Source organism: Podarcis pityusensis, assembly GCF_964106645.2.
Source record: "Podarcis pityusensis genome assembly, chromosome: 4".
NCBI lineage: Eukaryota > Metazoa > Chordata > Lepidosauria > Squamata > Lacertidae > Podarcis > Podarcis pityusensis.
Genome location: NC_138027.1, coordinates 57,155,515 through 57,168,406, shown reverse-complemented (window position 1 = coordinate 57,168,406; position 12,892 = coordinate 57,155,515). Strand labels below are relative to the sequence as shown.

General features: G+C 43.8%; 1 long non-coding RNA gene across 1 annotated transcript; it reads left to right on the top strand.

Annotated features, from left to right (window-relative positions):
* Positions 1 to 1,676: 1,676 nt before the first annotated feature.
* Positions 1,677 to 5,660, top strand: LOC308476253. Its single transcript, XR_013985810.1, has 2 exons — positions 1,677 to 1,987; positions 4,524 to 5,660. It is a non-coding gene; the product is annotated as an uncharacterized lncRNA (long non-coding RNA).
* Positions 5,661 to 12,892: the final 7,232 nt, after the last annotated feature.

The following is a 12,892-nucleotide window of genomic DNA, read 5'->3' as shown; positions in this document are numbered from 1 at the left end:
ACGTTCTCTGGATGGCTTACAGTAGATAAGTAAAAAACACAATGCAATTTCGTTCCCAGGAGCATGGTGCCTGTAGCTGCTGTGGTGAGAGTCCAAGCATAGAAATAGACACAGGACATTGGTATTGGATTGAAATAGGCCACAACTTTGATTGATTACAGATGTAAGTACCGGTAGGTTTTGCCCAAGGTATTAGGGATGTATCTGGTATCAAGCAACTCATCTGCTGGTTGATAAGTAGGGTTGGGTTGACCCTGACTGGGGGAGGGGATCCACCCCTAACATGCACCAGGTGGTACGATCCCACCAGGGCCACCATTGGGAAGGGTGCTATTGACCTCATTGACCTGTGTGTGGATTTTTGGACAAAGACACACATTCCTGGACCCCTTTAACAGGGTACCTGTTCACATAAATATCCAACCCAATGCTATGAGATGGGCAAAAGCCTGCAGACCAGCCAACTTGTTTGCAGGAGAAATTCTTCCCTGGCCCTGAATATGGAGACTGAATATACCATAGCAAAGTCCTCACACTGCCCTGCCCACTTGCCTTTGGGCAAGAAACATAGACTGGGTGGGTGGTTAATCCCACGATGAACCCCTAAGAGCAAGGACCCCCGGATGTGGCCTTCAATTTGCAGCACCGCAACCCTGCCCCCAATGTCCCCGGATTAGCGCATTCAAAGGGGCCTTTGCTGCCAAGGCTACTGTGGCTGGAGAAGGAGGAGGCACTGAGGGTCCCACCCACAGCTGCGCATGAAGGAAAAATGGCCCCTGGACTGGGCAGCGGCTGCGCTGAGCAGCAAACACTGCTTCCACAGAACTGCAGGTAAACAGAGACTGCAAAGTAAAATGTGCAACCATTAAAAAAGGAGTGGGGAGCTACACAAATCCAACAGAATGGAACCTGACACTCCTCCGTATTAAAAACACAGATTAAAAAAGAACAATCCAGAGAAGCTCAGGTTAGTTATTTTAAAGGCTCGAGTGAACTCCTGACACCAGGCAAGCTTTCCTGGGAAGCCTCTTCTATAAATGGGGTGCCACATTGGCCTCTGGTTGGGGTGGTGGGAGTTGTAGTCCAGCAAGATCTGGAGGGACCACATTGGCTACCTCTGATGTAAAGGGTTGTGCTGTTAGGGGATCTGGCTGTGTACGGGGCAATCTGGGCCCTGCAGAATTGTTGTGTAAACATCATTGCAGACACATGCTGTTTAAAGGGCTGCATCCTCTTCCTACACCCACAGGCCGCCTGTTGGCAATACCATATTGAGGTATGATTAAATGGCATTCAGAAATTCTGCTGAGCTCCTCGTGTTCTGCAGATATAGTTAATCCTCAAGGAATTTGTGAATGGAGTGTGCAAAATACATTTGACCTTTAAGTAAGCACTGATCGTATGTCTTGTTTTAGGTTGTTGTTTTTTTAAATCACAATTTTCTACCCTGGCGACTGTAACTGTTACCTTGGCTGATTTTATATAACCCCACTCTTTATTTTCTCCCTCTTCCTGCTTTTTGATTTTTTCTGGTGAGTACAATTGAAAATGTCAGTGATGTAGCTCCAGTATCCTCCAGTAAGAGGAGAATTAGAGTTTTCCTGACTGAGAAGGGCAGGGGCGGGCGGGGATTACAACAGTGCATCTGACGTAAGAGAGGGCAGTTTATGATGCATCAGAGAGGATAACAATTATAGGAAAGCAGAAAAAGATGAGAAATGAATGGAATACATATCGCCAGGGAAAGCCAGCAATGTGTGTTGCAACTGTTCTTTCGGCAACCTCCCTGCTGTTCAGTGTTCTACACAAGACTGAGCCCACCCTTACGCATTCCCACAGTGGAAGCAATACACCTGATTTATCAAGCCCCATGAAAGGAAACCGGCTTTAGTAATTCAGTTACTCAGTTCTTAAGGCTTTGTGTTCCTCCCTCTGATGATATGTGGATAAATCTAGTTTTCCCTGCAGGATGCGGCATTGTACAACTGTAAGTTATCAAAAAAATTATTTCATGGTTTCTTTGTTTTTAAAAAAAAAAAATATTATGAGCAAGAGGATGATGTCAGGGGAATATTTCAGTAAATGATTTAGCACTCAGTATACAACAGTATCTTCTTTTTAATGTCTTATACATAATGCCAGAAAAGCCTAATTAATATGAAAATAAACCAACATTGGCAGTAATTCTATTGGTACATGATGCACTCATATAAATTAATTAAATGTTGCTTAAATTTGGTGGGATATGTAGATACAAGGGAATAGGAAGAGCTTACCGATTTTACACCTTGCCCAGTATTCTCATGGTTTGTACAAATGCTAAGTATGTAAGATAAGCACAACAGTCTCCTTGTAGACTGTATGCAAACTACATCAGCAAGACCACCACCACAGGGGCTTTAAGAACTGTCTAACCAATGCCAAGATTAGCGGACGTCTTGTTACTAATGTCAAAGAGTTGAATCAGGCCCTAATTGCCTGCTAAATGACCACAGAGACCAAAACACATCACAGGGCAGCTTTAGTCGTCACATTTAACTCATGGAAAATCACACTGGTTTGTTGCTGTGACTGACGTCATGCCTAACAGACTAGGGGGTTCTGTGTCAGTCTCAAAGGTGTTCTGTAAACTTGAAAGCTTGCATACTCCTATTACAGTCTACATTTCTTGCAGCACAATCCTATTTGTGTCTTCTCAGAAGGAAGTCCCATTGAGTTCAGTTACCCCCAAGTGAGTGTGAACAGAAGTGCAGCCTTATCAACTTCATCTCACACATTTTTTCCCAGCTTAGTTGTGGATATGTCATGTTAATGTAGTAATGATATTGTTTTGAGTTGGTGGGTGCCAGGGGTAATGAGTTCCAGACACTCATAATTCCTGGATTTAGTAAGTGTTAGAATTTAACCAATGCTTGGAGAACTAAACTGGAAGTCAGTCTCTTAATAGCTGGACTCAGATCTTCAAAAAGATGGGCCATTAGCAGAGAACAAAGGCAGGCATATGGGCTATCAGCAAAGCCAGCCAGCAAATGGGGGCAGCCCTTCCTGAACTATGAGATCACTGGTCATAATACAATGCCAGAGTTTTTCTTAGGAGGAAGTTTTAGGGTTTTAGTTGGCTGTAGTGTGATCAGGCTTGAGGTACAGCGATATCTTACTTCCCCAGCCACATTCACCTGCACTTTACAAAAAATTACATGAAAATTTAGAAGTGCACCCAGCAATTATATACTTGTGAATATAGCTTTTCTGTCACTCCCAGTTTCAAATTATTGATCATGGTAATTGGCACACTTTTCAAGAACCTATACGGAAATGACCACACACGTTTCAAATTTCATGCCAGCTACTGACTCTTTTAGTTTTTTCAACACTTTACTTTTCAAGTGTTGTTGCTATCTGTAGTTTAGCACATTACCGGCAAAATATAAGTGGTTTGAGTAGGTGTTATTGATGTCCAGTTGAGCTTCATCTAGGCCCTAGATTCTAGGGAATTGATGAAGACCACAAGGCCAAGTACACCTACTTGGAAGTAGCCACAAGCAAATATGTACAGGAATTTAGTGTGAAACCTCTACTCCATTCCAGCACTGATGTCATGAATTCTTAACACTTTGCATCATCCTGGCACAAGCCTCCTCTTTGAAGTTCTCTTTCCTTGCTAGCAGAGTGTTGCTGACAATGCATGTCTTTAGTAATGTCTTTGCCAATGTGTAATCTCCTTCTTCAAAGCATCTACGGGGACCACCTACTTACCAAACAAAAATCCAGCTCATTGTCAATCAGCAATTTGTAGAGCGGTGACTCATATCTTGAGCATTTTTGAGGGTTTGAGGGTTTCTAAATTAGCGTGATGGTACCTAAACTCTGCATTTCTCTCTTTGGTAAGATGAATTCAAACCTGTAAGCATTTGTGTGAAAATATTTCATCATTCCCTACCTGTAACTATACAACCTTTAGAATACATCTGAAGGCAGTCCTATAAAGGGAAGTTTTGAATGTTTGATGTTTTATTATGTTTCTGTATATGCTGGAAGCCGCCCAGAGTGGCTGGGGCAACCCAGTCAGATGGGCAGGGTATGATGATGATGATGATGATGATGATGACGACGACATCCTTCGCTAGCAAAACTCCTGTACAGGATTGCGCTATAATTATACTAGTCGAAAACTCAGTCTATTTCTTCTCTTTTTTTCTGCTTGGTGGGCAGATAACATTATTAGAGATGGATATTGACAAATCCTTTCTCACAAATCTGGGCTTATATACAGGATCAGGGACCATTCTTTCCATGCTTGTGCTTTGAGAATCAGTCCTGGTTGGTGCTCAGTAATTCCCCCCCCCTTACATTTTTATTTTAACAGTTTTAAAAGTAAATTACCTTGAATGAAATCTCTCTGCTTTTGCCATTTGACCTAACACTGCCCTCCTTTTTCATGTCAAGATGCACTTGTTTCTTCCTGCCTTCTCATCTCTTCCTTTCTTCTCATACTAATGTCCTCTTCTTTTTCCTTTGTGCAGGTTTGGTCTCTTTCCCCACCCACCCTATCAGCGGCTTGAAAAATCTGTAACCATTGCAAATGCCCAGTGCCTCCCCCATCCATTCCCGTTGCAAAAGGCTGAAACTGGTGTGGTAAGGGCCAAAGGGCAGTACATTGTGGAGATCTGTCCATCAATTCTCACCCATGAGCTCCAAATTAGCCTCTCTTGAGACAGACAGATCCTTTGGCTCTCCCAATGAATGACTGTCCTTTGTGCATCGCTATACATCAGCCTTGAAACTGATCCAGTAATTTTATTTTTAAAAAACAAATGCTAAACACCACACAGAAATGGAGTAAGAGTATGGAAGCAGCCTTGTAATAATAAGCCTCGTTGCCTGTAACCACAGAGAGCTGAATATTGGCGAAGGTTTTTTTCCTTGCTATCTCTACCAAGAACTGATGGTGAACAGAGTAAAATAAACAATGATATCAGTTACCTCTTCCTGACCTAAATAAAGATGTTTAGCTATTTAAATCAAATCACGGTTGTTGTGTTTGGGTTTCTGTATTGCTGCACAACCATGCAACACTATATGAAAAACTGTGTAGAAAAAAATGGGTCACTTAGGGGTATGCTTGTTATGCTGGCGAAATGTTTAGTGCCAGCAGAACTAATATTTGCATGAGAAAATGCTTAAGTAGGTTGTTGGTAACTTTGTTGCACAAACTATTGTGTAATGAGTTTTTGCTAACGTGACTGTTGCCCTGGATTTCACTGTTGCAGAATATTAAAACTCACCGGTCTGCTAACGCAAGAACCCTTGCGCTAGCAGAGGACATTAGATACAGCTTAATATATATTGTATTTTGTATTTGGCAGTGAATGCTCTGATAGTAAGTGGGGAAGCTGGTGCAGTGGCTCAGAAAGTTCCATTGCTCAGAAAACAAAGCAGTTTGTGAACTTCTGTGAAGGGAGGGGAAATTGTTCATTTTGGTCGGGAAAAGATTAGTGGTGCGCTGAATTTTGGCTGCCTTTTCGTTTTCAACACTGAAGTTTCCATTTCATAAATAGGTGAAGCCCAGATTGAAGAAGAAACCACCTCCAGTGAACTATCACTTTTCATTAGCATCATTATAAAGCATCTAGAGTTTGGTAGACACTGTATATACTATTTTTAAAAAAACCCAAAAAACCCCACAGACAATAATCTGTACCCAGTGTCTTACAATCTATGAATCCAATAGACACAACATGAAAGGAAGAAGGATGGGGAGGAAAGGGGAAAACAATGAAACTCAGGCACCAATTCTTAAAGTTATATAATTAGTGTCATGGTGACCAGTTTGAATGTAAACAGTTCAGGAAGGGAAGAAGGCAAGTGGCCTCTCCATGGCACCAGAGGAGATGGCTCTGCTGTCCCCCACTGATGCAGCCAGGTGGAATGATGAATTATGGCATTTACTAATTGGCATGTTTAGTCATCTTGTTCAACACTGCAATTTCCACAAGCTGTTTTTCTTTTTAATTTTGTTTTGGTTACTATTACTCTCACAGTGCCCCACCATTTCCAGCACTGCATTGTCATATTTTAAAAAGGTATAATCACAGATAATACATTTTTAACATGGGATACCCACTTAGCATAAGTAAACCTGTAAGGAAATGGTTTTCTACCAAGACAAGGCAAAATTAAACATGATTCAAAGCTTTCTTCCATCTTGGTGTGACCTGTTTTGAAATTATTTTTGTAGCATTCACCTTGGATTATTTCCAAATGTAGGGGGGTTTTTGTCCTGGGGGTGGGAGTTTGTCACTGTTTCTGCAACTTCCGCCCACCATTTATATGGTGTTCCCATGTGGTTTTTGGCAGGAAATTGGGCTGTGTTATAAAATGCTTGTTTATATTTTAGTAACCTCTTCAATAAGCATAAAAGGGGGTGGAGTTCTGAAATTTTTGAGGGGAGAGTGAATTTTTTCAAAGGTCTTGTGTAAGTGTATGCGTACCTTTACCACCAGCAGGTCCCCCCCCCCATTTCATTTACTTTAAATTATGCTGTTGCCTGTTGCAGTAGTGGAACACCTCTTCTCCCAGAAGGCCCCTGGAGCAAGGCTACATCCTGGCCTAGCATCATTCCAGGGGCATTTGGGCAGGGTGTGTGCATTTGAAATAATGGAGGCTGCCAGCTGCTGAGAGATGTTTTCCTGCTGCTGCTATGTAAAACTTAAGGCAGGGCTGGCCCACCCATGAGGCAAGGTGAGGTGACTTGTGCCTCAGGTGGCAAGATCCACAGGGGAAACTAATCTTGATGTAGATCTCTATTTCCCCCCACCCTCCTGATGCAGACCTTCACTCACCCTTTCTTCCCTGGTGGGGAGGGGAGCAGCATTTTGTGGTTCCATGGAGTGTAAAGAATCCCACATTCCCTTGTTTTGCATGTAAATAGGGTGGACACATGGAAACTAGCAAGAGTTCACCACCATCATAATTTGATCTTCAGGATGGCTGCCAAAAAACAGTAAGACTCGCTGGTGCCATGACAATTTCTGTGTCAAGAAGGCAGTTGAGCAGGTTGATGAGAAAAATTCTCAATATCTGTTTGAGGAGCACCCACATGTTTTTCCAGTCCGACATAGAAATGCCACAGTAGGCACTGGATATGCAGTTTCTGCAGCAGTCACCTGAAGGAGGAAGCTTTCATTGTGGAGCATGAAGAAATCCCACCAATGGAGCTCCCTCCAACCTCCTGTAGCCCAAGCTGTGGGCAATTTGGTGCTTCCTTCTAGTTCATCCAATCCCAGGGTGACCTCTACATTAATGACTGCCTTGTTTGAAGTCATGACATTTGCTCAGATCAGGAATCACCAGTTACTCTAAGAAAGCCCAGACAACTCCCTATGCTTAGGGGCATTTAATTTTTTTTGCAAACTCAAGAGACCAGCTTGTTTCTTCCAGAAAAGAAACTCATACCTCTTGGGTCAGGGGTGGGGTGTATAGTAGTAGACAATGGGACAAGTGTGATGAAGACTGCAAAGGATTTGGGGCTTGGACACACTGACCTAGTCTTTAGGTCATTTAGTGGTAACCTCCCATTTGGCTTGATCAACCCAAGTGTCTCATCCAAGCGTTTGGCACAGCTGGCAGTATGTTTATCCAGAAAGGGAGCTGCCTTTCACATCCATGCTCTCATTCATAGGGAGCAAAAGGAACTGGAGCTTGGGTCACCAACTGCAGATGCAAGCACCTTCTTCTCTGTTGCCATGGATCAAGAAGAGGTCTCAGAGGAACTACAGAGAAAGGGTGAAGAAGAGCCAGAGGGAAGAGTAGAAACTGATTCAGAAGAAAAGAGGGAGGATGACATGGCTAGACAGACACAGACAAGCTACCAAGTGTTCAGTTATAACTTCTTTGGCAGTACTGGTTTGGCAGTAAAAAATACTTGCATTGGAACACACAAAGTAAACTAATTGGTACCTTTCTGAGAGAAAAATGAATCCTTAATCATTATTTCACCAAACCACATAATTATTAAAAACACCATAAATTATGTTGCTATTATGTTGTATTATATTAATTACAGAATGATGATGACAGTGTCCCAAGGAGAACTTTTATAAAGGGGAGCTACAAGGAGGCCTCTTGTAGGCATTATCTTTGTAAGTAAACAACACTATATGAACTTTCCCAAAAGCTCCCAAATCAAAGTTTTCATTTTGTTTTCTAAATGTTGTCTTGTTACTTTATAAGTATGAAAATAATATTTATGCAGAGATAAATATGGTTTGGTTCTGCAGTTTTCTAAAGAATAAAAAGCTTTCCTTGGCATAAATAAAACTCAAAATGAAGAGGAAAGAAACATTGCAATCCTATACATATTTGCTTAGAAGTAGCCTGACCCCCTCTTCAATAGGACTTACATCTGAGTAAATATAGGAGTGCAGTATGTCAGGTCATGTAACTTACATGTAAGTCAGTCACAAGTAAGTCTAGTACTTCAGTGTCTTGAAGCCAGTTCTTCCAGGGCCCTAGGGGAGATCTTCAGGTGTCCCTGTCTGTCTATGCCCCAGCTGGAGCACCTGCACATTCTATTACCTTTTCTCCTGTGATGGGTAAACTCCTCTGATCCCGCCTGCTTGATTTGGAATTGTGAATCCCTTTCATGCTTCTGTTGAACATGCAGAGATGGGGGAGCAGGGAGACGTGACCAGTGGGGGCAGTCCTCCCCTCCCCACAATGCATTCAGTCAGCATGCATGTGACCGGCATGCACAAGACTGTGAATATGACGAAAGGGGGAGCAAAGGAAGCAGAACTGGGGTAAAGGTCTGGCCTAGAGAAATGATGCCATTTTGGCTGGACATGGGCAAACAAGAGAGGGAGCCAATGTGTATAGAGTTGCAAAGTCTAAAGTCTAGACCATGTTCGGGGAATTCTGACGGCTGTGGCTTTTTATAACATCACAGTGTTGTGACCTACCAACCCTAATGGGCAGAAAAGGATAAAGGGCATTGGTTGGGAGCAGGCATGGACTGAGTTTCAGAGATTATATGGAACTGGCCAGCCAGTTATTTGGCTGCAAGAATATTGTGATTATAGAATGGTTCAATCTTTATTTCACTTCATTAATTCCACCAAAAAACTACCCCTATTTGTTTTGAGTCTACAAACTCCCTTTCCTGCAGTTTCATATCTTCCTGTTGTAGCAATTCAGCCATTCCCAATCGGAAGTTAATTTGTCCATACAATGTGCAAGCTAAACAGTACATGAACACAAAGCTGCCCCTTCCATTGAACAGGCAAGCCCATTTGTGTAGGAACTTTATGCACACACATTGTCAGAATGCACACCCAGGGGTCTGCACAAGGGCAACTTTGTGGACTGATTCTATGCTGAACTGGTGAGAGTGATAAAGCATACACTGAGAATACTCTGCAAACTGCAATGTTGGGGGGAAGTCATGCTGACTCATTCCTACACAGCTTTTAAAGTGGTACAGCAGATCTACAAAGCATTTTAAAAACAGAGAGGCAGGGGAAGGAGAATGTCTTGACTTTCAAAACTTCTATCACCAAACTACTTGAAAACATCGTATTAATATTTAACTGGAACTGGCAGACAGAAAAGTGTGGGAACTTCTTTATTAAAAGAATCAATGTTGATGTAAATGGCATTGCAAACATCACAAGGATATCATAAACCCTGGGAGGTTTTAGACGAGAAGAATGGGTGAAATCTGACCTGTGTCAATCAAGCCCTAACGTGTGCTACCTCCAGACTCATCTAACATGAACCACAGATGTGACAGAGACTGAGGTCAAAATGTATAATTGGGAACCAAACACAGTCTCCACTCATGACTAGAAGCTGATGCAAAAGGGGAGGGGAAGTGGAAGAAAGTTTGGTGAACAGGCATAGGAGCAAAAAGGGAAGTGATCCCTGAACAGTACAACCATCACCTGTATACTCATACCAACCTGAGACTTCCTGTTGCTTGTGCAGTACTAGCACACAAGAGACAAGTTCCGCAGACCCTGGAGAACCCTGAGATATGCACAATTGCAAAAAGTTGCAGGGGGTAAACCTCAAGGTCCTACCCCAACCATAATAATTCAATATGGAATACTGAGAGACTGAGAGTAAACAAACTCTAACTGGGTGGGAGAGAAGGACAGAACAGTGGCTGAATGGAGTCATTGGAACAGGAGGATGGATAAACACACACATATACACATATGATGTATACATAATAATAATCTCATTCAGCGGCGTAGCGTGGGTTGTCAGCACCCGGTGCAAGGCAAGTAATTTGCGCCCCCTAACCCGGGGCAAGGCAAGTAATTTGCGCCCCCTAACCTATAACCTGCCGCCGCTGCCAGCTTCTTCTTGCTGCTGCCTGGTCTGGTCTGGTGTGGTTCTCTCCCGCGCTCAGCGCTGCGCTGGGCGGCCGCTGCACTGTCCCTCCCCCAGATAGTCCCTCGCTCTCTCTCCGCACCGCACGCCTGGCACCCACCCCCTCCACAGTGGGCGGCGACCCAGCGCCTCGGATCGGATTCGCACAGCCAGCACTGCAGTGAGAGAGAGTGAGTGAGCCAGGTAGGGGCAGAGAGCTGCGAGTGCGAGCGCACCCCCCCCCAGATGTTGCGCCCGGTGCGGCCGGCACCCCCTGCACCCCCCACGCTACGCCACTGATCTTGTTGTCTGAATAGGCCCTGGTTCACCCAAGAGCTATTTATTTATGTTGTGAGGATCAGAAAGTGAGAGCTTCCCATAGACCTCAATTGAGCAATGAAATAATTTAATGTAGCTGGAGTTAAGCACAAGTGTGTTCCTCCATATATAACACCACATAAAATTTCCCAATGAAGATTGAGCAAGCTCAGTGGGCATGAAGTGCAAGCTGGTTGCAGGGCGGGGGAAATCAGGGGGAAGGTATGGAATTGGAATGCAATGGAAACACTAAACAGCAACATTCCACACTGTAACATTGTGTTGCAAGCCCCACTTGAAGGAATTAATTCTAGAAAGCTACAAGGGTCCCCAGGATAAACCTAAGACTCCAATGGGCCTCACTCCTGTGTAATGTGCCATAATAGATCATTTTACCAGTTATGCTGAGCTGCTCAATACCATCCATTCCTAGGTGACAAATCCGTTTATTTTATGACTACAGTAAACTCCTGCCTTATTCCATGTCTAACTTTGTTTAGGACAGTCTCTTGCCAGTGTTTCAAGGGGATGAAACATAGCCTGTCACAATGTATCTCACCCGTAATCACGTCTAGGGAATTGTCCATTTGTAGCCACTGTGCTTGTACATGTTGTTTTGTTAGGTTTCTAGTGCTTCAGTGAGAACAGTGAGTTTTGTTTCCTAATAATCAGGAATATTCACCTGTTATTTCACAAAAGGTTCTTTGAGCACTGTTCAGACACTAACTGATCATCACTGAACAGGTACATCTCATTACCTCCATCACAAAGATAGGTCAAGTAAAGTCCAAGGTCATTGATCAAGTTTGTGTCTAGCAGCCCAAACACTCAAAACTCCCAGATGTCTATTCTGCTAAGGCCATGTCTTGTTTCTGTCACACCTACACTCTTGTCCTTGCAACCTAATTTTAACTTTTGGCTCACTGGAAGACAGCTGTGTAGGAACCATGCAGTGGGTACAAATGATTTTTTAAATTTTTATTTCCATGGAGTAAATGTGCACAGAATTCCTACCTAAATTTTACTGCTAAGCAATGAGATATTGACCTCTCCTTCTCTCTAAGAAAAAATATGTCCAGGATATGCTCATGGTGTTGTAGTTGGTTGTTGTTGTTTTAAACACCATAGTAATTTTTATATAACATTTATATATCCATTTGTCTCAGTCTCAAAATTTCCCTGATTTTTGTTATGTTCCTTCTGTGTGTTTTTTTTAATATAGTTGTGATTATGCTAATAATTCAAAGGGAGGGGGGAAACCCCCAAATGAAATGAAAAATGTATAAATTGGCTGGAGCCGCATAGAGGGAGCACATGCCATAAACCATGGAACTGAGTTGACTACATATGTATATATATATACATTTACGTATACAGAATTCTCTACCAAGCCCCAGCTTCTGCATCACCTCACCCCAATCTGACGTTGCTGATGGCTAAATTTTGGGCTGGGGTGATTCTCCACTCTCATTCGGAGGTTTTGCTGCATTCTTCTCCACTCCGGGCAATTGAAACTAGCCTTTGGACTCCTGGCCTGCTGCCACATTGCACGAGCTCTCGGCCAATTTAAATGGCATTATAGGAGTTGGGGCAAGGTGACCCACGCAAACTGAATCCAGGCAGGACAAACTGTCAAGGTCACGCCGGGGATTTTGCTTGCAGCCCGTTTATGATTTGTGCGCGCAGCACCTAACAAATGAAGCATTGGATCTACAAGGCACGTTTAACTGTTTCGGGACGGGGGTGGTTTGTTGTTTTAGATCCGGTGGCCGCCGGCCCCATCTTCGTGGAGTTGTGGGCGTGAGGGACCCTCGACCACCTCTCGCCCGCCGCCGAGGCGCCGTGTTCTCCATCCCGTATCGGGAGATGCGAGGAGGGAAAAACACATCTTCTTGGGCGCTTTTGGAAGCCGAGGTCTCTTTGGACCGATTTTAAGCGCCCCGAGGGTCACTTGACACACGCGGCTTCCAAATCCCTTGACACGTGGTTACAAAAATCAAAACAAAAAATAAATCGAATATGCCCGAGAGCTCGGACCCTTTGCGAGGGGGGTTCAAAGCCAACTTTAACAGGCGCCTCCCCCCTCAACCACCTGGAGAGCCCGGCGACCCCCCCCCCCCACAGGCCTCAACCCCCGGGGCGGGCGAGGAGCTGAGCCGAGCTGCCCCTGGCTGCCCCCGAGGAGAGGCCATTCCTGCCG